The sequence below is a fragment of the Ruditapes philippinarum genome, unplaced genomic scaffold (assembly GCF_026571515.1).
Source record: "Ruditapes philippinarum isolate M1 unplaced genomic scaffold, ASM2657151v2 ctg168_1_1_1_1, whole genome shotgun sequence".
NCBI lineage: Eukaryota > Metazoa > Mollusca > Bivalvia > Venerida > Veneridae > Ruditapes > Ruditapes philippinarum.
This window is the reverse complement of record NW_026854841.1, coordinates 318,265-346,202: the sequence shown is the minus strand read 5'-3', so window position 1 is coordinate 346,202 and position 27,938 is coordinate 318,265. Positions and strand designations below refer to the sequence as shown.

At 30.7% G+C, this 27,938-nt stretch overlaps 1 protein-coding gene across 1 annotated transcript in view; it reads left to right on the top strand.

The window, feature by feature from the left end:
• Positions 1 to 18,353: 18,353 nt before the first annotated feature.
• LOC132741252 (receptor-type guanylate cyclase Gyc76C-like) overlaps positions 18,354 to 27,938 on the top strand; it is a 221,317-nt gene continuing 211,732 nt past the window's right edge. Inside the window, exon 1 of the mRNA XM_060729382.1 lies at positions 18,354 to 18,579. The gene's annotated coding sequence lies outside the window, so the exon portion shown is untranslated. The remainder of the gene's footprint in view (positions 18,580 to 27,938) is intronic.

Sequence of the window (27,938 nt, the reverse complement as noted above, 5' to 3'; positions counted from 1 at the left end):
AAATAAAATTGCTGATAAACCATTCACTTAACTTCCATGTTATTCATTCCTTCATCTTTGTCAAACATAAACATAAGGTACTAAATGCTTTTGGGATGAGCCTTTCTCGATTATAACATTTTTGCTGCTATATAATTGTTCCATCAAGTTCAATTATACTTACAATTATGTGTCTTTTATTTTGAAGTTATCTGAAGTCGGTAACATGAATACGGTTTTTATGTTACATTGTTTATATAATTTAAAAATAATCATCATGGGAGCGTCATGTGATAAAAGATTTAATTCACAACACTGTTAGAGAAGTTTCTATAGACGCTTGAAAAAACCATGATCACAAAGTAGAAAAATATCGCTTTTTTGCTGATTCCTACATTTTTCATTTATTATTGTATATAAATATATGTTAAGATATGAATTAGACGTTTTAAAGTTCATTTCGTTGCTAGCCAAGGCGATATGTCAGTATTTAATAATTCAACCACATTTTGATATCATATTTTCTTCCAAAACCCTTAATTTATATGTTTTATTGTGTTTCTGTGTGTGTGTAGATATAACCTAATTCGCCGTATCCAAGAACAAAAGATTGCATAGCTTAAAGATATGACAAAAACAAATTAAAATATTAATTGAATGTTAATTGGCTATTATATTTTGCTGTGTTACTTTTTAAGAATAGTATATAATGATAAATCTAACACAAAAGAAATTTTATCACGTCACATAAAGAATGGACGCCGGTTAAATCGAAACTGAAAATTTTTACAAAAATGATTGTTTTTCCAAATTCTGAATAAAAGGTGAGTTTTTTTTTAATTTTATTTAAAAAATGCTCAAACTACAATGTATGGGATAGTAGCTTTAAGAAATAGTATATAAACTTTGGAATCAGGCATTTTTAAAGACCAAGCAATAAAATGAAAAATGTAAATATCAAACGTCAATATAAATTATTTACTGAAACACCAATGTCCAGGTTTTTCTAAGAAATTCTTAAATATGTTTCATAATATTCATTATGAATATTACACTCTTTGCACCTGCAAATAACGTACAAAAAGCAAGTGTTATTGTAGATTAACCATGTATATAGCTATATCAGCATTATAATGTCCAAGTTTTAATTGATCTTGACGACGCTATTGAAATCTTAATTATAATACTTTACAACCTTGCAATTCATTTAATTCAAAACTGTACAAAGAGATAATAGGGTTTCACTTTCACTTATAAATCATAAAATAAATTATGACACATTTAATCGTTCACCATCTATAGTTTTATTTGTGAAAACATCAATTGTTGATTTTATATATAAATTCAGAACAAAAAATGATATGCGCTTGTTTTATTAAATGGCTTTCGGATTATCTTATAGCATTTCACAGTATGTAAATGTCACATTAAACAATTCATGACTAATTATGAGATACTGCAGGTTATTGAACTAAAGAAGACATTTTACATACATTAAAGTCGGAACAATGCTACCCCTGACAGAGCGTTATCTATGCAATGTGAAGATTGCTGTAATTGAAAATGATCACATATCGAGTTACTTGTTTAAATTAAAATTTTAGCGGTTATGTGATAATAAATCAAACTTTGCGTTGTCATATTTATATCAAATTATATAATAACACAAAAAAAATATATTGTCAATACAAATACATTCATTCATACAGTTTATTATATACGCAGATATATATTATGCCGGAAATAGTCCTGTCGTTTATCATCGTTATGAATTTATTATTTATTTTGCAATAATTAGCAATAATACCGCAAATCAAAGTTGTTTTGTTTTTATTTCTGTTCAATTTTTGTTTTGAACAATAATGATATTGATGTGGTGTAATTTTTAAGACCCAGGGTAAACAAATGAGTTTACAAACTGTGTATGTAATGATTTGCATCGATGGTGGGAGATTGTGTTCATCCGATTTTCTCCAAAGAATCAAAACTATATTGCTTATTCCTAAGTAGAACATAACGGCTATGGTAATTTAAATATTTGACTTATAATTACAGACTCAATCAAACCGAGTCTGCAATTCTTATGTAATTTTGTTGTGATTAATGCTTCCGAGGAATCACTTTGTTTCCAGATTTTTTTCATCATTAATTCTGATAGAAGAACAACAATAGAATGTAAGAGAAACTGCGACCTTGGTACTTTTGGATGAGGATAGGAATGTCAGGTGTTACCAATTTATTTGTGAAAAGTATTTAATGTTTGTAATTTAAAATACTTTGCGTTCTTCAAAATATTCCGTTAATAAAACTAATTTTTTCATAACAAATTAAACAGTTTGTTGTGTTCAAAAAGCCCAAAATGGTATATCATAAAAAGAGCACTAACGAGGGGTGTTCAAATATGAATGCAACTAGGCCAATATCTAGCTTTTAACCACGTTTTGCACAAACAATGAACATTAATCGCATAAATGGTTCTGTTAGCTCTCAATTGATACAATACATGTGTAAATATATTCAGTCCAGCTTTGACAATAGCTCGATTAACACTATCTACTCTTATATGCTTAAGCTAAAATTGATGTGAAAAGCTCTCCTTTCACTGACCAAATACAGTCCAAGAACAAGAAATGATGTATTTTTGTTATACACGCGAAAGACATATTTAATGAAATATGTCGTGTTTAGGGGAACAATGAACTTTCGTTTTCATCTGTCACACGGTGGTGTAAGAAATTTAAAAAAAATAGTGTGGATTCAGTAAAAGGTGCACCTCATGAACGCCGTCCAAAAACTGCAGATTTGCCAAAAAGGTGAAAAAGTAAAGGATTTGATAGCTACTGATGCAAGATTTACAACTAGGTATATAGCTAAATGTATGGAGCCGCTCATACAATTCTCAGACGTGATTTAAAAATTAGATGGTTAAGTGCCAGATGAATACACCATCTTCTTACAAAAGAGCAAAAATTTGCTCGGATAAGAATATCCAAACAATTGTTGAAACAGTTCGCCTTAAAACAACAATTGGTCTTTCGCAAATAACATAACTGGCGATGAGAGGTGGGTTTACTTTTATGAGCCTAGGCGAAAGATACATAACAAAATATTGGCTACCAAAAGAAGTCAACGACCTTGCATAGCAAAAAAAAAAGTTAAAAATAAACACGAGCGTCGAAAGGTCATATATGTAATTTTCTTTGCCAATCAAGATCCTTTTATTCGAATAGCCGTACCGAAAGGTAAATCTGTAAATGCCAAGTTTTACAAAGGCAAGTTCCATCATAAATTAAAGAAATATTTCAAAAACCGTCGAGCAGCAACTGGTCTGCATGGTGTCAGGTTATTGCATGATAATTCTTCGTCACACAAAGCGGCCATTGTACGAGAATATCTGAAACAGGATAAGGTTGTCGAGCTTCCTCACTCTCCTTATTCGCCAGATCTTGCCCCTTGTGAGTTATTTTTCTATTTCGGAGGCTCAAAAAAACCTTGCTGGAAGAAAATATCAAACGCAAAAAAAATCTCAGTTCGGCTATTTTGCAGTGTCTAAACAGTATACCTCGAAAAGACTATGAAATCGCATTTAAAAACTGAATTTGAAGACTAAACTTTCGTATATCACATGGTGCTGAGTATTTTTAAGATTGAGATAATTATTTTGGCACTGTTTGTTAAGCAATTTTGAAAATTTACCCAGCTGCATTCATATTTGAATACCCCTCGTAAGGTGTATAGGATCTCATTTGTAACGATCCATTTGTAACACGTGTATTTAAAATGTGATCGCAGTTGAAATAGGCAAAATGTGTTATTCAATTAGTAATTATCACTCCTGGACTTAAATCATTATCATCGTTAAAATACTACTTTGATCTTGGTTAACTACTTTGACCTTGGTTAACTAGGTCGAACTGGGTCGTGTCAATGTATTGGTTTGCGGGTCCCTTGTTCGAGTGCCTTGTTTGCAGAAATGGATATTTTCAATAGTTTTGAAAGTTAATGTTGCAAGCATACCTTTTTCTAAAAGTATCAAAGTCAAGAAAGGCTGTTATCAAGTCAAAGGCAATTCTAAAATGATAATCCTTTGATATGGACCTCTAATTATGATCTCAAAGACATGTTGTAATTTTCAAGTGATCGCTTTTAGTATATGTAAAGATTTATGTTGCAATGCAAATCTAAAATTAAGAATAAAGTTAAACAATATCAAAATGCTATCAAAATTCACGAGCCATAAGCCCTTGATAGTGACCTCCAATTATAATCTCGGCGACATGCATGAAGCTTTCGGCCAATACTTTCTTTAGTTTTGAACGTTAATTTTGCATGCAAAACGTTAACCAAGACAGTCCAAGAAAGAAAATAATTCTGTCAGAATTTTTGTCAGAGTTATGGTATTTACTAATAAATTAATGGTTGATGACATACGATGTTGGTTAAGAAGTTGAAGTAAAAAACTAATAAAATTTTACCAAATTGTTAACCAAAACGCATATAAAGACATCACGAATTTAGTGTGTGGTAAATAGACAACTGAATAAATGGTAAAGGAACGCCAGCAACTACAACAATAACTACCGCTGCCAGCACCGCTGCCATAACCACCTCCACTATCCTCAAAACTACTTCTTTTACTAACACTATCACTTGAATTACCAATATAGTTACAATTTTACGTTTTATAAGCCCCGTAAAATGCATAATGACCCATTTTTTTACTAACTGTTGCCATAAAGTTGTATTTCTTTGGTAAAACTGTATCTAATCGGACTAAAAGCAGCATCAAGACAACAGATAGCTAGACGGACAGGTTGAAGGAAGTATCGACTTCGATAACCATTCATTTAACGACTTATATTCTTATAAAACAGGCACCTTTTGTTAACCGATTTGTAATAACACTAATTACGAATAAGTGTTTCAAATGGAAGTCAGTTTTAAAATGCACATTTTGCTTTATTTTGCATATATAAATTGTTCTTTTGCGAATGTGATTTCATGACACATCAAAATTCGGTATCGGTCATATTCGTAGCAAAACTTTTAAATACATATCTGCTTTATTTTCCACGTTTGTTGTGTTCAATTTAAAATTTATTAATTTGACTGTAATGTGTTAAACTATATACACAACAATTTATGATTAAATTTATGTTATTCAATGTAATGATGTTACATGTTTTCGACGAAAAAAGAACAGAAATTATTTATAGGCAATTACATCTTCAATCATACTTGAATTCCACCTGTTTTATTGCTAGCTATCTAAGCAATTTAAGTTTTTATTATACCACTAGCATGAAAAACCATTCTGTTTCGAGAGAATAGGTAAAAGACTATACATTTTTAAACTTTCTACTTAATTAATAACCGAAATTTATACAGATTATATACAAAATTTCAACAGAAAAGAATACATCATCATTAAATGGAACCTTATAATGGGCGATTGTAAATGGCTTCTTTTCACAATCAATGATACATCCTGAGCTATGTGACTGTGTTAATAACTAGAAAGTGTTCAATTAGAACAGTTTTCTATTTCAAATATTGCTCTTTTATAATGTGCTGCTAAAGGTTTATACTTGTGTCTCGATATACAGACATGCACTTTTAACATATGACTATATCGTAACTTGTTCACTTTATCATTAGAAAAATGGTTCAATGGTGCATGGGTGCTTCATGTCTGTTTATTGGACCTTTTTTAATTCCAATTGTACGTTCGTGTTTAATTTTCGAGGGAAATGTAATAATCAGTAAATGATTAAAGCGTTACCTGGTTAACCATTTTATAAAATAATTTAGATTTTTTTATCTTATTTCTATCATATATCTTATGACAAGAATATCTATGTTGCGCCCAAAATGCGTTAAGCTGTATTTGTTTTCTTGTTTCCAATCTGTTATCGTTATAAAAAGTATTATTCTCTACTTCACTATTTCGATTTATTTGTAATTCAATTTTAACTCTGGGTTTTAATTTGATTATGCTTTTTGTCTGCAAACAATATTGATGGATCTCGAAAACTTTTGCATGTGTGTGTTTAGACTGGTTTTTATTATGAGGACAAACCTGAAAACAATATGCTTGGATTTTGCATTAAAATACTCAAACAATTATACATTAATGGAGAAGAAAGCATTTATTAACGGGGCACGCGTTAAAAGTATTTTCATATGCGCGACTAGGGGATCCCTGTAAAATAGACGGCCCAAGCACTTCCATTATGAAAACATAACTTTCATGTGACACCGTTCTAGGATTAATCTGGTTCCCTTATCACGAAACGCCGAACCAGAGGTTTTGATTCATGCAAAAGATGGGCTACGGCACAACTTCCAAAAAAAAGTAAATATTTTAGTATCAAATCGTAGATTACATGATAAAATGAGATGTTAAAGCATTAAATCACAATTATGTTGCTGTTCAAAACAAACTTATTTTAAAATGCAATTGTGTATTTTCACGCAATGTTCAATTTCTTATCGAACTATTAAGTGGAAACTCTTTTTCGAGGCAATTTTTACACCATTTTCAATTATATTCTGAAGTTTTTATGGCTAGTTTGCGAGAGGATTTTATGGAAATTTATATAACATAGTATTAAATTCAGACACAGTTGATTATTTTAGGGATGGTTATAGCCATTAGATAGAAAACATGGCAGATAGCTTGAGGTATTTGTAAACTACATCTAGTCATTTTACTATAAAACGTGTTCACGATCAACAACATTATCAAGTTAAACAAAATAGTTTAAATACATACGTTTCCATTTTGATTTTATAATTTTACGTATTTTACACCATAATTGAAAGTTAATTATCTGGGCGATTAAAATTGGTTTGAAATTGATATTTATGACTTAATAGTGTCTTACAGTGATATTTCTGTATTTGTGGGACACTAGCATGAAACATTTATAGAATTTATGATATAACAATGAATTATCTTTTATAATATAAGAATCTTACACTGGCTGCCGGTACACACCGGGATGTCTAGCCTGAGGATACTTGTTTACGGCAGTAACGAGGCTATGTCAAGTTTCCGCTATAAACAGTTACTCGAGAGCTAGATATTCCCGGCTGTACCGACAGCCGGTGGTTGATTCTTTTTCTTGCATATTACATATCAATTATTATCAGAACAGAAATTACGAAAACCGATATTCTCATTACACAACTTTTCTTTATCGTAGCGTTTGAACGTTCAACTTCTTTCATAACGTGAAGTCACATCATCCTAAGAACGCTATTTATTCATAAAAGACGCGCGGCAATGACGTCATTTAATGCACGAGACTTGTCTTATATGTCGGTGTAAGACAGATTTCCCTAGCAACGGTGTAAACGGTAGATAGTTTGATATCCAAGAATGAATTATCTTATACAGGAACTTTTTATTGTTTTTGTTTTGTTTTTTTTGTTTTATGAATTTCTTAATTTCTAATTCTTTAACATTTGAACGAGTATGAAAGTAACGTTTTTGCTGCGTATCATTCCAACGGTAACTGTTTTGCATTGCTTAAGGGGTCAACTCAAATGTTTTCATGGTATAAATGAAAGCTTTTTAAGAATTTCATTATTTACGTCGAATTGTAGCCAAAAGTTTTGATAAAAATCGACTTCATGATATAAACATTGGAAATTTAATTCCGTAGGAGAGCAAAGAAATCTTATGTTTTTGATGATTAAATCTTGACCATTTTTAGACGTAACTAGAGTAGCTTCGTAATTAGTTTGCAAATATCGTACCATAAATGTATTTTAATAGATCAATAGAAATATTATTATCTGTTTCAAATAAATAATGTATCTGGTTATATTATAAATAATAATTGTTCGCCAAAATACATTATTTAGGTAGTATTTGTCTGGATTCATTTTTTTTTATTTAACGAAACAATATGTTCCTAATCGATGTATAAAATATCGTAATAAAATAAAGGTTTTAGATGCCTAATGCTGACATACCTAATGCAAAATCTTCTTTCTGAAAGGTAATTATTTTCGGTTAAGATAGGTTTACGTGTGGTGTTAGTTCAAGCCTTACTCAGGGCCTTTTAAGCAATTTTCATACTTTTTTATTTATATTTTTCACAGATTAACATTTGTTTCTTTATAACTGATACATATTTTTAACTTAAATCATTACTTTTTTCAAACAAGATGATAAACATCTGTTATTTTTTGTATTTGTGTTAAGAATTTGATTAGGCTTAAAATGTTAAGTTTTGGGTGTCTTTGAAGTAATATCAATTATACATCACATACCTTAATTCATTTTATAATTATTTGATAATGAAAGTTTCTTAGACCAAATTCGTAACGGATCACATTTATAACACGTTATTATTCGTTCATCTAAACTTGGATAATAATATAATAAGTTCATACAATTTCATGTTAAACAAAGTGCACCGAATCGCAATAAGGCACGTGAATTAATATTTCAGTGCAAAATTTCTTCTTCATTAATACATCCTTATGCTCAAAATTTTAAGCAAGAATAATTAAAATAACTTATAGTCATAGTGACCAATGTACAGAAACAATTAAAAAACATTTTTTGTTTATTATATACTATAATACATGTCCATGAATATTACAAAGAATTTTATTGAGCAATTGACATTTGCTACTCCTGTTTGACTGGGTTTTATGTTGAACCAACACTTGAAAAGTTTATATGGCGCTACATTAAAAAAATCTAAGTATGAAAGTAACCATATATTTCCTTAGAAATCATAAAACAGTCGCTTATAAACGAACATAAAGATTTTCATACATTTGAGGTGAATCTGAAAATAAGTATGGAATTTTAACACAACCGTTTTCATAAAATCCAAAATGAGAAGAAAAAAAAACATTTTGCCTAATAAGTAAAAAATAATACATGTCATGTTACTGAAATGTTAACACTATAAAATGCGTCAAATCAGCAGACAAAACTATTGCTAGAGCAATTTTGTCTCTATGTAAGTCATTTGGCATTAACATGACATTTATTTCAAGGGCGCGATGCAAATCATTATAACTAAAAGTACATGTTGTTTATTTGGTCTATATATTTTTATAGGTTGATTTTAAACATACCATACGTTCGTTTCTCATTGTACGATACTGCAAAATATAAAAAAAAAATATTTTAACCAATATTCTTAAATGTATTTTAATATAGGTATAGTTTTGAAAGTTTAGAATAAGAGTCATTAGTAGGCTCTTCGAAGGTTTATATACATGTATATAAGAATAATAACGCAGATCACGCAATGAAATTAATACAACATATATCATTCTTTAATCTTATTACAGATCTATTACGATGTTATGTTGTATAATTTAAGAGGTTCATGTTTGATATGGATACTACATTATTTTCACAAGAAGGGAATGAGGTTATAATGGAAAACTCATGCCATTGTAATGATTTGCTATCAAGTGTTTCCATTAAGTAGTTTATTCAGATAAAAATGGTCATAATTTTCTTATGAATGTGTTATACCCGACACAGTTACTTGGCGATTTATATGTATTTGGTTTTTTTCCAATATATTATTTGACTAAAATTAACTCATGCATTCCAAAAGCACGTCTTCTTGATTATATATCTCAGAAAACCGAAATACCGACATGGACATACCACTTCTTTAACATATAACACGTTTAATAAATTATTGGCATTTAATTATACTACATATATAGTTTCCGTTACTAGATTTACTTCATCGCAGATGTACAAGAATGAAGTCACAATATCTTAAAACATATAATGATTTGCTTTATATGCAAATCTCTTTTATGATAAATGATAATAATGAATATTCCATATCTTTGGCAACTGATAGGCCTCTTAAAGTATTCCCTTCAATATTTGTACACATTTTTGTGATCATTACCCTATGTCACTGACAAAAAATCAAACACTTGGACCGTGAGTGAATTATACCTGTTTGTGAACTTTAAAAATTCAATGGCAAAGGCTTTACATGCAAGTTCAATGTCCACTTCCCTTAAGGAAATCCTGCAGAAACTTCATATTTGTGTTCTGGGTAATAATTCCAGCCCACAGTTACATTAATATTACCCGTTTCCTCTTTGTAACCAAGTACGCAATCGCATGACATTCAAAATACTGACAAAAAGTTAAGCAGGTCGTCCGACTTTAAACTCTTGTTTAATTAAAAATACATTTGCCATATGTATAACAATGTCAAACTGTTACACATATATATTCCCGAAGTAGACATATATATATAAATTATACTCTTCAAATTTTCATTATTTTAGTCTGAGTTTTAATCTAGTTTTTTTTTTTTTTTTTTTTTTTTTGATACATTGAAATACAAATGCAGTACTGTGGTAAAATTTTAAAAGAAGGTTCGTACGAGTATAATAGACACACAATATATTGAAACAATGTTAAAAGACAAGCAGAGACAAATATCGCAACAAACAATAACCAAATGACTGTTTTATTGCCTACAGAGCTATTAAAAAAGAAATAGTAAACGATTATACTAATACAGATGAATGCGTCAAACAATTATTAGGAAGATTGATAATCTCGTAGTCATTAAGTTAATGTTTGCAAGAACCTTATGAGCACAGCGACGGAAATAGCTGTTTAAGTGTATGTCAATGTAGTAGGATTTTAATAAACAAGAGAACAGAAGTCGTAATTCAGCTCTATATTGCTGGTGAAATAAGTTATGCCAACATGTTAAGTAAAAAAATCTTGATATTTAAATGTATTATACATTGATCTGCTTTATAAATATATAGGGAATTTGAAAAGTAAAGCTTTATGTTTTGTCATGTCAGCTTTTAGAAAGTATGTGTTTTCTTACTTATATGAGAACGTTAAAAATGAAAACTGCTTTGAGGATAAACACTAGTTAATTAATGCGTTCATTCCATGTGTTTTAAGTAAGTGTCAAAATCAAAACTTTGCTCTTCGGACTGGTCACATTTAAATCAAGATAAAGAAACAATATGTAACGGCTATATTCACCCAAAAGTCATCTTTTCCGCCATTTATCAAACCCTTTTCGTTCATGCGTACTGCTTATAATGTGCTATTTTAATGTAACTTTAATGTATTTTTCCTTCCAGAAATATTACTCTTTTTGCTAAACTTGAGCTATGTAATAGGTTTATAGAACAAATTCACGTGCAATAATTTTCTTTCCTTTGCCACTAAAGTGCTTTTAAATATAAAAATATTATGTACATGTATTATCTTGTACATCTCACCGAGTCGTTGATCATCTATATATTTCGATATGAAATAATAAAACTTAGTTAGGTGTCATGCTTTTAAAAATGCAAGACTTAATGATTCAGGATATATGTCATCGAGCGGAATATTTAAAGATACAATCAATTAAATTCTTTGATGTTTTTTCAGCATATGAATCTTTAAAATATTTATAAAAATAAATATTTTTGTCTCGATATTTTGTTATAAAATTTGCAAGTTACATGACAACACATCTGAAACAATATCAAGTGGCAAGATACATAAAGACAATTTACTGACAATGTTGGCAATTAAAACCATTTGAACTCGATATAACTGTTCATTAATTGATAAATGAGATGTATGGTTTGCTGAATTAAAATCTATTTATGTTTCGTAACTGATATCAAGTTTTGTTTTGATGAACAATCACAATATCAAGTACGTGCTGTTAAGAGTATATGAAATTATTATTTTCAGTTAAAGTGGTTATATAAACATGTGTCTGAGACTTCACATGTTTCAGAACTATCGGTTTAGGCCTGTATTCTATATGTCATATACACATATAATAAGACATACATGTCATACACGTTGTGAAGTTGGCAACTTAAACATAGTCCTCCGATTTAGCTATTACTTTTGAAAACTGTTTAAGTTAATATGATTATCATGAAACCGTTCGTAGTTATTCTCCTAAATCAAATCATATTGCTCTCATTTCACGTGTGTTATGTTCATTTCTGAAATATTATTTTCACTGTAATCAGTTAAACTATGGTCACAACGAATTATTAATGGATATGTTATCAGTTCTAATGATGTTACAGATATATCCATGTTCTCAAGAGAGAAAAGAAAAGAAATGAAAGAAGAGGAAATCATTCATAGGCAATTTAATCTTCCGTTTCATTCATACTTCAATTCCGCATAGTTTATTGCTTACTAGCTAACCGATGTAAGTTCTCATTATACCATAAACATATAACACTAGTCTATTTCGAGAGAATAAGCAAAATACTGTGATTTTATAAAATGATAAATCAGCTGGTAAAACTTTTATCATTATCTGATTACAATATTTACCCCGTTTTTCTTTTTGATAATTAAAAAATTAAATTAATTGAAATGTTAATCTGTATTAATTTCGGTTATTAATTTAGGAGAAAATTTAAGAATGTACGACATTTTTCTTGTGATGTTTCTGAACTTCATTCTATCATGAATCATATAACAAGAATCATGCATGTTGTGCCCGTAAAGCATTGGCTGCATATATTTTCTGGTATTTCTTTCTTCATTGGTACTTAGATTGTCATCTATGAGCGTGGGTTGGTAACTTTTATGAATGCTTTATAAGCATTTACACTTTCGGGTCTGATCCTTTTTTTAGCATTGTATTGTTATTCATTATTGTATCTTAATTTTGTTTGTGCAAAATGCTTGAAATAAAATATGTTTAAACTAATTGGTTTATGCTTTTACGTCTCCAAAGACTATTAAAGGATTTCGTAAACTGTTTTACATGTGCATTTTAACGTATAATTGTAAGAAATTGTACTGGTCATTACTAAAATGTTTTAAACTTTCTGCTTTCATTTTTACTAAGCGAACATTAAACCTTTTCAGATTTATGAAACAGCATATGTTTAAAGGGGACATTATATTGGATGTTTTTAATTATCGTTAATATGTTGATACTGTCAATATCTACTTTCATTAGAAAGGTATCTCATGTAATGATTTTTCCTTGACCTTTATATGAACCCTAATCAAGCTCTCATATATTTATTATTTGAAGGCTTCTTTGTTGTGTTACTATGGAAATGTCATGTTTGAATTACGAAGATAATGTATATTGATTAAGTATAAAGAATTGGTTATTGTTCATATCATCACAGTGTTGAAATGATTAACACGTAATGTAGTGGGGGCATCATTTTGTGATGTATATCAATTTCAAATAAAACTTGCTGTAATTTCCGTCACTATCGTAATGTGATTTCTGACCTTAAAGAAAGCGGTTCAGTCGCAAAAAGATTGCTAGCATTCTTACAAAATTCTTTCGGATGCTTTGAACATTTCTTTTGTTCTGTTAAAAATAATTTTCTTTTATTGACATTATTACGTTATATTAATGCATAAAAATTAAAGGTGATGAGTCATTTCTTGCATATTGCATTTTTAAATCCCAAGGCATTTTTTTCAACGTTGTCAAAAATATACGAATAAAATAGAACGATTCCGATGTAGTTGATTTTGGTCTGTCTGATAGAAAGTCATGGGTGATAAATAATACACAGAAAAATCACACTTAATTTCGGCACGCAGCAGCAGGGACTCGAAACAGTATACTAAACATGTAGACAACTACCCCACAGTGGCATTGCTTTTTTTACCACAGTGGCCATTGCCTTTTTTGTTTCGTGCTCATTTACTATTTACGTGCTCATTTACTATTTAGATCTAACATATTTTAACTTGTATATTGTGACGTCATCATTTTTATTACCAGAGTGGCGAGCTATTTATATCTACTTTTACCGCTGATTGGCTGAAACTATAAATCATTATATACCTCATTTAATATGTACATGTGAATGTTTATTTTTGGCAATCATAATTGACCTGTATTCCCAAATTTTGTGAGATATCTTCATACTTGAATCAATTATTATTAATTTGCCATGCTCGCTTGAGATTGTTTTAACGTACTGGTTGTGAGCAGGATCCCTTAAAATCATTTATCTTGTAAATTGCCAAGTTCTCCTATTTCTTTTGGTATCTTTTTGAAATTAATTTTCAAAATTCTTAATGGGGAACATAGCATAATTATGGTCAGATATTATTTTCCTTGGTACTTAAATCGAATTCGAAATAAGTTTATCATAATTAACGCTGATTGTAAATTACAAGGTATCAACATGGGTATGATTATATCAAAATTGATAAAAGCAATCATTTAATATTATCGGCCTACATTGACTGGCACAGCAGATGATAAACTGTTGTAGAATGTTGACTGTTTCCCCTGTATTACAGCAAAATCTTGAGCATAATGTAGACCCCACTGTCTAATGATAAATATTGTTTATTTATTGCTTAGTACTTGCTTATTAGTTATATATCGTAGTCAATTAAATACTTTGAGAGAAAGCACTACACATTAAAGCTATACATCATGATAAATGGCAGACCTATTAGAACATGTTGGTTATTGTGTACAAACTTCATGGAAGAAACAGTTGTAAGCTCTTTAAGTCATACTCATTAATAAGGGAAATACCATTATGTTAAATCGATTTTGAAAAAAAACAACATATGTTTCTTAAACATGTTTTGTTTCATATGTAAGGTCTTATAATTTGTGAGTGTTTAGAGCGTTATTCAGAAATCGTTGATCAATACACATGTATAGTTCGCTTTATTACGTATTTGGTTTTCTTGCATGTTTTCAAAAACGGATGCACATAAAACAAAATTGGCGTATGAAAATGCAATAACATGCATTTGCAAGAAAAACTGACATTCGGTGAAAAAAATTGAAATTAAATTGAGATCAAAAGTGCTTAAACACATGTCCACAGGGTCGCTTCACAAGTTTATGAACGCCTTTTAATCAACATTAACCAAACATGTTTTGAAATAACTCTCATTATGTCTATGTTTTTTTGTAATTTGCAAATATTCATGCGCAATTATTCTACGTTCCTAGCAAATATTATGTGTCACGATAATTGGAATATTTCTGAATATCACGTGTATTGCTATGAAACGTGCATTTTATTGATGGAACAATTCACATGATTTGGATACGATTAAATCAAGCTATTAAATAAAAACTATTGAAATATAAATATTTTCGTCTTTTGTAAAACTCGCCTAGACAAAAGATTTCAAGCAATGTGAGAAAAGTAACTAAGAATGACCAGAAATGATCTAGTCTTTGCGAATAAAATGAATGATTTGTGTTAAAACATATGATCAAATTGACCGAAAATCAGTCGTCATCGCACTTTATGGAGCCCCTTTAACATTTCCGTACTTAATGTTTAAAGAATATGTTTATGTCCCTAGACAGACCTTTTTGTTCAAAAACTCCTACATAACGAAAGCGTGACGATTGTTTTTATCAGCGATCACGTCTCACTTTTTGATAAAATAATATTTTGCCCCAAATACAACAGAAACAATAATTATATTTCACAGTTTTGTAATATTACCCTCCCATATGTCGGTGAGAGTTACTCTTACTGTGTTAATACTACGTGACTAAGAATTGTGAACTCACTCAGTATTTTTGTTCGGTAGAAATATGTTCAAGTGGTACTGTTACTGAAGTCAAGCTGGTTATAAATGGAGGGTACAATTCGTGTCGGGTTTATAACGTTCATTTTAGTTAGTGTATCGATGTTTCTAATGGGTATATCAAAATTTAACATTATCTTATTTGTCCCGCCATTAGAGAAATAGTTAACTATTCAACGATTATTACTTTTACATTTCGCTAATTTTTGTATCTTCTTCCATAAATTACAATGCCATTCATCTTCCTCTATTAACATTGATAGGTTCTTCATTATGATAATGCATATTAATGTGCGCTTAGAAAGTGTTGAATGTATTATTACCCAATTACGATGCAAATTATTGGCAAATTACATACCAACTGTTGCTTTTTATCAGAACGTTTTAATGTCACCAAAATGTCATTTGTCTGATAGTTTTAGTTATTTAACCCTTGTTATACCATACAGACGAAAAATGAAACTAATAACATAAAAACTAACATCAAAAACAATTAGTTTAATAACAATAGCAAAAACAACACAACCAAAAACAACAAATTCGTAACTTTCTTCCAGATACTGGTAAATAGATAAAATTGAACATTTTGTACAGTTTATATTCCTGTTTATTTCATATCGTTACCTAAAAACACATTTTTTTACAATCACAATTTTGCGTTTCTACAGTAAGGCAAAGAAATTTGACATGTTTTATAAACAGTTATTGGCCGAATTTGCTAATAACTGAGAAGTACAAACATAATTATGTGCACAAGCATTTGACTTAAAAGTAATGTTCACGAACTGAAACTATGTCAAAGTAAAAAAAAGAGTAGTCAACTACAATTCTTAAACAACATCACTTTCATGTACCAACGTTTCGGCTAAACAGCCTTTTTCAGAGTACATAAACAAATTATAAACAATAAACAAGAACATTATGTCAGCGTCACATGACGTAAATAGCGAAGACGTCAAAACATAAAAAGAGTTTGTCGTAATAATCATAGACAGGATCAAGTTGATGCGATATACTTTTGAAAAAAGCAGATAAAATGCAAAAATAAAGTAAAAACACCCGTAAAACTGACTAAAATTGTACAAAATAACCCAATGGAAAATGAATATAAACAGATCCTGAATATTGCATAATTTCGTTATAGAATCAATTGTTGTATGCTACAAAGTATCTTAAATAAATAACACCTGGACCAAAAAGTGCTGTAATCGTTAAAGATTAAAGACATTTAAAATTGAACAATCTCCTACGTGTCAATGACACTGACTTAAATATGCCCTTATTGGCAAATGCTACTAAGAGGATATTTTTTCGTGTGAGTGAAATTATGGAATATATTTTCACGAGCCGGGACCAATGAGTAAAAACAATAAAAGTTTTTCACAAAGATTTTAATTGTTTGCAATAATATTTTGATTATTCATAAGTGAGATTCAATTTAATGTCGCCATCATACACTGTCTTGAGAAAACATATAACACAATTATCATTTTAATTTCTTATAATGAATTCAATAACTGAAGCTATTGACTGCCAGAGAAAAACATCTGAAAGTTGTAACTAGATACAAATATGGTTTTTGACTCCGCCCATTTTCATATTAAACATACCGTACGTGTATGACTGGAACACTATTTAAATTGCATTGAAAGGAAAAAACAGGAATAGAACTAAACGGTTTTTTGCATCAATGACATTTTTAAGATCGTTATTCGTAATTTGATAGTGACAATATCATAAAACCTTTAAAGGTGAAGATTTAGGGAAAATGCGGACACAATATAAAATCTCAATTCAATCTTTCTAGAATATTCTTCCTAGTATTTTAGATCTATCTTTAGGTTATACCGTAGCTCAAAACCTTGGCACATAGGTTGTTAAATGAAAACACGTATGTGTGCAAAAGCCAAAGAGGCATGAATGATAGTTATAGATTTAAAAACCCAATAAGAAAACTCTTATTTCAACCAATCATTTTAGAAGACACTTCAAACTAATCTAGCATATTGTTTGGAATCCCCCCCCCTTTTTACATATGAACTCATTCATTTTTGCTTTACTAATGATAAGTAACAGATAACTAACATACAGACAAATCTAATGCAACATCATTAGCTATTAGTTTAACATGAATTTACATCTTGCGATATTTACCGGTAGCGTTGCGACATTTAACGGAAAGTGGAAATCGTGCGACATTTAACGTTACTATTGCGACATTTAACGGCAGACGATTTTGCGACAAATAGTGGCGGTTGCGACATTTAGCGGCAATGGTGCGACATTTAGCGACAGGTGCTACATTAAGCGGCGTTGCGACAAATAACGGCGCCACAGACTTAAACCAGAAGGCCAACCTTTTATTTATTTGAACTATTATAACATGAAATTCATTTAATTCTGCTATCAGCGGGAAGAACACATTTAGGTTTAGATCATTATCATTATAAAAATATTAACCGCATATTCTAAAAGAATGTTGTTTTTTTAATAGTTTAAATTTATTGTCATATTTATTTCCTAAGGTCATTCTTGTACATAAATATAATTTGTTTTGTTCCTAGCCTTAAGCATTTAGTCAATAGAAATATTGTAAAGATTGTTTTCATTCATTTGAATGTCTCATTTGAATGGACTTATTCAAATGTCATTTTAATACAAATTATTAGCGATTGATATTATACGCACTGGGTATAATAACATTTAGGAATAATTGCATAAATACGACATCCCATTGAACATATGTTTTTTTTGTCCGTTATGTAAATTATGTAAATGTTATCAGTCTTTACGACTATTGATATCATGTAGACAGAAACTAATTATAACGATCAAGCTAGATCAAACACGAAATTACTTCTGTAACTGCACAATTTTCCGAATCGTTGAACCAGGAAAATGGAGTTAAATTGGTGTTTAAAAACCTATTCATATAACAAGTGATTTACATGCTGATATGACTTAGTTTGTTATGATGAGATAAAAAGGTTTATAGTGAAAGACATGCCAGAATTTAGATACGGATTAAAAGATCTACCAAGGTAATCATTTGTTTCTTCATTTTAAATATTACGAGAATGACATTAGTTTGGAACAAATAAGATAAATACAATTATCACACAATTGCTAGACATGTATGTATGGGGTTGCGTCTTTGAACGCCGCTTTTTCTTGTTGATCTTGTTTATCATATTTGTTTTATATTTCATCCAATTTAGAACATTCTTTAAAAGTTATCTTTAACATTTTACAGTCTGCATTATACAATTAATACTTGAAAATGTTAAGATAGATGACGGTTACAAAACTTTTGGTATTAAATGGAAATACAAATTACAGAAAACTTGGCATTTATTCATTTCACGCTTTAGTTAAACTTTTACAAGATAAACGACATATATTAACTGTAAACACAAATATTTATCAGCTCCTGCTTGATCGGTACTATACTGTAAATTTATAATTAAAACATCTCTTTTCAGAAAAAAAACTTTACAACTAAGGTATGATTAATCACGTTGACCTTTGGCATTAATATCGGCATTATATTTAAAACTTAAAGCACTGTGAAATGTATAATGCGTTTTATTTCGTGAATGTATAAAAATGGTTTTACTTTATTGATTATGCATATTCATTTGCAAAATAGAATCATCTATAATGATGACCTTACATATCATTCATGCTTACTTATTATGTAAACTCATCCTTTCAATTCTCAGTATAATTTAATCTTTTAACACGAATTGGACATTTCTTTTAATAGATATAATTTCCACATTTGTTTAAAAACAAGGCGGCTCAATAATATAACGGTTGAATACTCCAAGATAACATAAACGGCAACAATCCGTAATGACAATAGAGAGAAATGAAAAATCTTACTTTTCGGAGTATCGTATTGTAACATGGCCGGCGATTGGCTGAAAAATGTGCAGGGAAAACCACAATGAGGTGATTGAATGAATATGTTTCTTTAAGTATAAAAACTAATTTAGAAACTAAGACTTTATTGTTTTCTTAAGAAAATAAAGTTTCTATGTTAATTTATGACTTGGATATTTGCAGTCAAATAAGTGTAGGTCAGTCCTGTGATCTGCAGAAAAAGTTCAATAGAAAGGTGGTAATCCTCATTGAAGTCATTTTGCAAAACTATTTGGTTGGCTACCCCTATATAACAAGATCATTTAATGTTTCAAGCATTCTATTCTCCTACAAAAATATCTCTTTAGCGAGAACAATTAATTGTAAAGTAGGATTAGGGACCATTTCTCAGAGTATGACATGTAGTGACCACCTAAACAGGCACTTTTATGTTTTGGTTCCGGGCGAGTAGCAATTTCAATTTAGAGTAGGAGTCGCACGGCATGAAATAATAAAATAAAGACAAAAGGAATAACATAAGAACGCCCAAACATGACAAGATTAAAAATGTCGGTTTGACCGAGCCTGCTCATGGACGGTACTGTAAGTGAAAGTTACCGTCCACGCCCTCTTGCACCGGCTTAAACAGAATTCTACATTTAACGCGAAAATGGTGAAATTGCGAATTAAGAAACATCTGCAGATGTGTTCATACGGCTGTTATCATTGAACCTCCAATGTGACACCTTCCTGCCATTCCATGAACAGCAGTACATGCCCAGAGTGCGTAGACGGTAGCTTGCAATAAAAAAAATAATAATAAATTATTATTTTTAATTTGCAGTTTTTGGCGTTTTTAGGAAGTCTATTTTACATTTAGAAGATTATCAAAACATATAACTGTGATTAAATTAATCAAATATCCAATAAATTTTGGCATATTTTTAATTCTTCAATAATTTATAATAATTAGAAATTTAAATAAAGACATGGCATATTGTGGACCATTGGATAATTTCGATAATTTGATCAAATATTAAAGTAAAATAATAAGATAAATATATAAATTTTAAAAAAATATGAAATGAAACTTGTACCTACTAGCTCGTAAGAATAATATATTTGTTCCGAGTATGGGAATTTAATGACCTTAGACATTCAACAGAAACACATTAATTACAGAAAACATTCGAGAGGAGAAAGTCTGGTATTAAAGTCATGCCGAATCGTTCAATGCTTATTATTTCAAGCATAACCAAAGCAGCTTCCTAAATGTGTGTAAAACCATTCCTCTTAATAATTTCTCTTCCCTTAGTGGTTATTAAAATTTCCTTTTTAAATTTAAATAGTATATATTGAAATAGGTAGTTGCTTAATTTGTAAGCATTTTAGATTTAAAAATTAAAATAACTTTTGGTTGATATAAAAACTATAAATGATAATGATACGCTGTCAGTGTACTCTATTCTCCTTTTAGGTATGATATTTACTTTGTTTGGCACAAATGAGCTAGAATTAAATAACGTAAACAAAACATTGCTCATTCAGTCGAGAAGTGGAACACATATTTAAAAAGAATAACAACTTTATGAAACTTGAGAATATAAGCTGCACTTTAAACTTGAAGAATCTCATTTAATTTGGAGGTCATGGGCCAAAGGTAAAGGTCACAGGGTCATTTTATATCCTAGGACTAGTAATCTTAGAATTGCTGATCGCGTGGGTTCAAACCCTGTCAGGGCCAAACCGTTGTCTCCTTGAGCAAGAAACTTTAATTCTTTGCTAAGTACTGGTTGGTTCCAGGAACGGATTCGAGAGTGTTTCAATAAGCTTATAGCTTCCAACACAATCGAACTAAAATAAATTTGTATAAACTATAAAACTATTTAATATCCTTGTCCAATAATAAAATTAATAAGGAATCAGCTTAGGTTTCTGAAACCACAGAAAGACATTGTCATTTACCAGTAGATAACTCTTTGAAGTCAAAGTTCAAGGTCTCAGTACCAGGTTATGTTACAGTTTTGTACGCTAGTTAACCTAAGAAATAATTAGCCTATAATAAGTTGACCAAATTGGCAATATGTGTTGTAGGTCATACAATCAATTGTTATCGTCACGGTGACACTGTGTTCAACCCCACCACCCCTTTTTAATCCACTAACATTTCGAAAGATTTCACCTTACCACTCCACACAATGAACATATAATGCTCCGACGTGACATATGGAATTCTTTTTTTAATATAGATTTGCAGATTGATCATCACAATCCTTGGATAGGAATGTTAGTATGTAATAAACCAGACCACTATAGTCATAATTTACCTAATTTCATAGTTCCTTTGAACAAAAATAAACGTTTCGGATTTATATAAAAGCTAATGACCATAAGGACATGAGAAAGAGTTTATGTGCTCAGCTTTTATGTTCTAATGGAAAGAAAGTATCGTTAATGAAGTATAAATATATAATTTTCCTATGTAAGATAAAGGAAACATGAAAGGGAAATTGGAATTAGCGTAACCTCGGCTTAATGCGAACAGTTATTAATATCTTATTTTATAGCAATTTCAAGGCTTCCTCCAGTGTTGTTTCTATGGAAACGTCATCTTCAAATTATGATAGTAATTGGAATACATGGATGTTTTCATTTGGTTTTCATTTATTTCAATTATATAGAAATTTCGAATACGGTCTTTTCTAGCTGATAGATATGTCTACAATGATCAATTGCTTTAGTAAACCATTGTTAAGATATATCCATGCGTATTACAGACACAATATTAGATATGTTATAAAGTGTTAACTTTAATTCTTGTTAAAAATGTTATCCGAAAGAAGGTTGGGATATAAAGGCCGGCAGCGGGCGGGCTAAACAATCTCTTCTGTACGCAACTGTAATTTCTCAATTTATTTTAACTTTCACGATGAAGAATCCTGTCGCATACTGCCTGGGTATAATGATTCAAACATAGTACGTTTTGTATAATTACTGCCCTTTGTTGTTGTTGTTTTTTAACAAATCAGAGAAGCACAAAACAAGCGTTTTTCACTGAACTGTTACAAAAGCATCATCAAAAGATCTAGCGCATATTGTCATTGTTTTGCGACATGTTTAAGCAGAATTAGGACCATTTGTTTTTTACATATATAATATATGAAATACTTCTCTGGGTGCAAATCTTCCTACTAAGGCTAGTATCTAAGATTAAAGAACAGAGTTAACAATAAGTTTGAGTTTTACAAAATGTTTCATTTCACTTAGAGGATCATCTGTTCTCACTTTTTATGTTTTAACATAGAATAAATGTTGACGAATTATGTTTCTGTAGGCGGAATTATCAAATATTATAAAATAGAGGAATCCCGAAAGTTATCAAAAAAATATTCTTATATGTTCATTTGGTGGAATAATAATATTTTCTTGTATCAACAAATTATATTTGTTTGACAAACTTTTTATCAAGTTTAACAAACAAACTTCAGGATTAAAACAACATCAACAAGGAAAGGCGGTGTTCAATGAACGCAACCCCCATATGACCCAGCAAAAAGAAAACCAACATTGGTTTGATATCAGTTTATCATTAAAACAATAGGCATTTTGGAAATTATAGAAATTAACATTTGTTTTGTTTTGGTTTTACGGCGCAGCAACACATTTTAAGCCATATGACGCCAAAACAAGAAAACATTATTTTGGCTAACCTTTGGTGTTACAAACTTAAAACTACACCAAGGGCAAAATCAACTGACCTGCTAGAGCTAAGAGATGAGAAGACTCCTGTAATTTATTCGTTTATGTTGTAATTAAGGTTGTTACCACACTTAAGTGAAATTTTATATACTGTATGTATGTAATAATGCTTCTAAAACAATTTTCAAACATCGAAGAATATGTAAAATATGTACTGCAAATATTTGTCCATATTATATGTAAGCATTAAAATATATGCATTCATTTCTTATAGAAAAATTTAACTTAAACTTTATAGAAATTAAATTTCTAATTACCTCCCCATATTAACATGAATTGTAATTTTGGTAATATCTTTACAAATAACGCTTTTTGGAACTTGCAATATTAATAAATCTTCATTTGTGCATTATATTTATGGTATTAAATCATAAAAGTAATTGAGTTACAGGATCTTTAAGTAATTTTGAATATCCAGAAGAGTTATTCAGGAATATTTGAAGTTTGCATAATTTTGCAGCAAAAATTATTTTGTTTCAAATACCTATAAATTCGTTTTATGTACATGTAACCACATTGACTTGTGTTATTACACCTGTCAACGCATCGGCAATGAACAACTCCAATCATTTTCCAAATAATTTGTGAAAAGAAATATCATGAATTTGGTAAAACTAGACTAAGTTTGATGCAAATGAAATTGAACAGAATAAAATAGAAAATATATAGTTTCTGATAATTGTAAACTTTAAACATAGCGAAGCAACTACTATAAAACATCACATGACATCTATTTAAGTGATGCTTTACAATGCGTGTATATTGTTCGTTTACATTTCATATTCAATAACAGCATTATCTTACGGAATAAACAGTTTTTTGGGCGTCCATGGATGTGTGGTCTTGGTCGTTTACTTCAAACCACTTGTCCTTCATCTCTTAAGTTCGAACCCACTAGGGGCGTTGGATTCTTTTATTTGAGGAAGCTATCCAACTATCTTACGAAATGTCGCTGCTTCTTCTCAGGTGCCCGTTCGTGCCTGAAATAATACTTGACGTGTGCCTTCACTAGTACAGATCGAAACGTCAACATCATTTACAGTTCTGGTGCAACATAATTCACCCCCATTCTCACCTCCACCCCCCCCCCCCTTTTAGAAATAATTATATATGGAGACCTTCTTGTAGCTTGATTCCTTTCCAAAACGTCTCGTTGAATATTTTTATATATTTTTCATTCAGCACGGATAATATGATGTGAAATACAACAAATACATTTGACTTTGCAAAAAATAAAGCCATTTGTTCTGATGCTCTATAAATAATATTCGACACTATATAAACTGACAGGGCAATTTGATACCACACCCGAACATATAATAACGTAAAATATACTTATCCCAAAACCTGAATTTCTTTAACAAATATAAAGAAGATTTATTGTTCGCTTTTATGAACCACTGATGCATAGTAGGTTCAATAACGCTGCAAACAATTTAAATTCTAAATTTGGAGGATGATATTTATTATTACAAATGGCGTCAATTGAGAACGAAAGTTATTATCAAATATATGTAGGTGGAATGATGTAAAGTGAATAGTTTATTTATATGATTAGGAATGTAGTAAAGATAGTTTAGGGCCTTGGTTAACAATACTAAATCGGTACGTAAACTTTATTGATAATATATTAGATAGAGCACTAATATTTAAATGAATACATAAATTATATTGAAATGCAATTAGTTATTTGTATTTCATCAAGTCGTCTATGTGTCTATCATGATAAATGTATTACAATGTGCAAGCAATTTGCAGATCGTGTCAATACATGTGAAAGTAGAATCGACACTATTGAGTTCAATGAAGTATCTCAAAGGTCGGAAATTGAGCATTTAACAAGGCAAGCTAGTGTCATACAAGACGAACTTATCTACTTAAAATCGCAGAGCATGCGTAATAACCTTATATTTGGTTGGATTGAGGAGCCAATCAACGAACGACAGCAGGATATCGAACCGAAAGTGCGCAACTTTATGGTAGAAAAACTGTAAATTGCTCAACAAATAGTCGATAACATAGTTATTGAGCGTGCTCATAGAACCGAATATCAAGAATCGTATCCAAACAAACGCCGTAATCGTATTATCGTGTGCAAATTTGCTAATTTCAAGGATAGGGAACAAGTACGAAAGCAAGGGTTCTGCTTGAAAAATACTAACTTTTTCAATTAGGAGCAGTTCCCTCCTGAAATAGCTGAAAAGGCGAAAGTTGATTCCCCAACTAAAAGCTGCACGTGACGATGGTAAGTGGGCTTAGCTCGCATACGACACCTTATATATTGACGGGAAGCCCCAGCAGAGATAACGTGTTTCGGAGAATGAACTTAAAATTATTGTGTGGAATTGTTATGGGTTATCGAGTGACAAATTAACCGATCAAAATTTTGTTGAAATAATCAAAAGTTATGACATAATTATTCTTTCTGAATCATGGACTACTAAAGACTCTGTTTTAGATATTAACGGTTACTATTGATATAATTATTATAGAAAAATCAGGAATAGAAGAGCTAGAAGAAATAGTGGTGGTATAGTTATTTATATAAAGGAAAACTACACTAACGGTATATCTCTTGTCAAAAATACCATGACACAATTGTTTGACTCTTATTTTTCACTTGATACTGATATTTATTTGTGTGGAGTTTACCTTTGGTCAGACGACTCCCTTACTGCTGGTATAATTAATGATGATTTGTTTGATTTATTATTGATGATGTATCATATTTTGAAACGCTAGGTACAGTAATGATTGCTGGGGATTGGAACTCACGAGTTGGTAGCCATAATGATTTTATTTCCTTTGATGTTTGTAATTTTGATTTTTATACCCCTGATATTCCTCAAGGACGGGCATCAGAAGATAATGTATGCAATGCTCGGGTGTTTGGTATGCTTGATTTTTGTAAGTCTACATCATGGCGAATAGCTAACTGTAGAATTGGTGATACCAATTCGTTCACATTTTTCAACCAACGATCATGTAGTACAATTGACTATTTGGTTTTGAATGATAAAGCTTTTAAGCGGATTAATACATTTAAACTGTAACCGTTTAACGAATACAGTGACCATGCACCACTCTTCTTTGAAATTAATATTAATTCTCTGATAAGTAGTCAAAATATAAATGATTATGAAAATACCTCAGAGTATACATTTTATAAATGGTCAGATGATCACAAGATAAACTGTAGACATGATATCATTTCAAAGCTTCCCGAGTTTAATGCACTTCTACTTAGTAACAGTACATCGGATAGCCTTTCTATTTATTATTTAGTTGAGGATTTTTCCTCGTTGATTGAAGAAGTGACCGAACCGTACTTTAAATATTCGCGGATATCATGAAATATACATTCTACATCATGTAATAAAAAGTGGTTTCAGGGATTCTGTATTTATCTATTTTTTGAACGCTAGTGTGTAGAATCAAAGAAACTGTATATTTTAGCGCTTAATTGATGTAATGAAAACAAATCAATATATAACAGACAATTACGTTTTGAGCGTAAACGTTCTTATAAACTTGTAATGCGCAAGAAAAAAAAGAGTGTTTAGGACTAAAAATTCGCGCGAATAATGCAACTTCGTAAATCAAAACCAAAGCAATTTTGGAATCATTTTAAGTCAAAACTTGAAAATTGTTCAAACGATGTAAAACCTGAAGAATTTCGTTAATATTTTTCCAGCTTGTTCAATAATGTAAGATCTACACGTATAGAAGATGTACAAAGTTTTATCTCTGAAACAGACTTTAATATAAACAAATTATGTTTGTAAAACATGTATGCCCCCTATCAGCAGCCAATTAGTCATGTGATAAGGTTATTATGCATGACTTCTGACCCAGTGATCAAACAATTAATAAGGGTAATCAAGTATCTACTGGTCATGACCTTAACCTTTGACCCCTTGACCCAAAACTCAATAGGGGTTATCTGCTGGTCACGACCAATCATCATACAAAGTTTGAAGTTCCTAGGCCTAAGCGTTTTTAATAAATTGATCGGAAACCGTTTTTATCTTCAAGGTCAATGTGACCTTGACCTTTGACCCCTTGACCCCAAAATCAATAGGTCATCTGCTGGTCATGACCAATCACCATGCCAAGTTTGAAGTTCCTAGGCCTAATCGTTCTTAAGTTATTGATCAGAAACCGTTTTTACTTACAAGGTCAATGTGACCTTGACCTTTGACCCCTTGACCCAAAACTCAATAGGGGTCATCTGCTGGTCACGACCAATTATCATACAAAGTTTGAAGTTCCTAGGCCTAAGCTTTTTTAGTTAATTGATCGGAAACCGTTTTTACCTACAAGGTCAATGTGACCTTGACCTTTGACCCCTTGACCCCATTATCAATAGGTCATCTGCTGGTCATGAACAATCACCATACCAAGTTCGAAGTTCCTAGGCCTGAGGGTTCTTAAGTTATTGATTTGAAAGCATTTTTACCTACAAGGTCAATGTGACCTTGCCCTTTGACCCCTTAACCCCAAAATCAATAGGGGTCATATGCTGGTCATGACCAATCACCATACCAAGTTTGAAGTTCCTAGGCCTAAGGGTTCTTTAGTTATTTATCGGAATCAATTTTTACCTACAAGATCAATGTGACCTTGACCTTTGACCCCTTAACCCCAAAATCAATAGAGGTCATCTGCTGGTCATGACCAATCACCATACCAAGATTGAAGTTCCTATGCCTTAGGGTTCTTTCGTTATTGATCGGAAACAGTTTTTACCTTCAAGATCAATGTGACCTTGACCTTT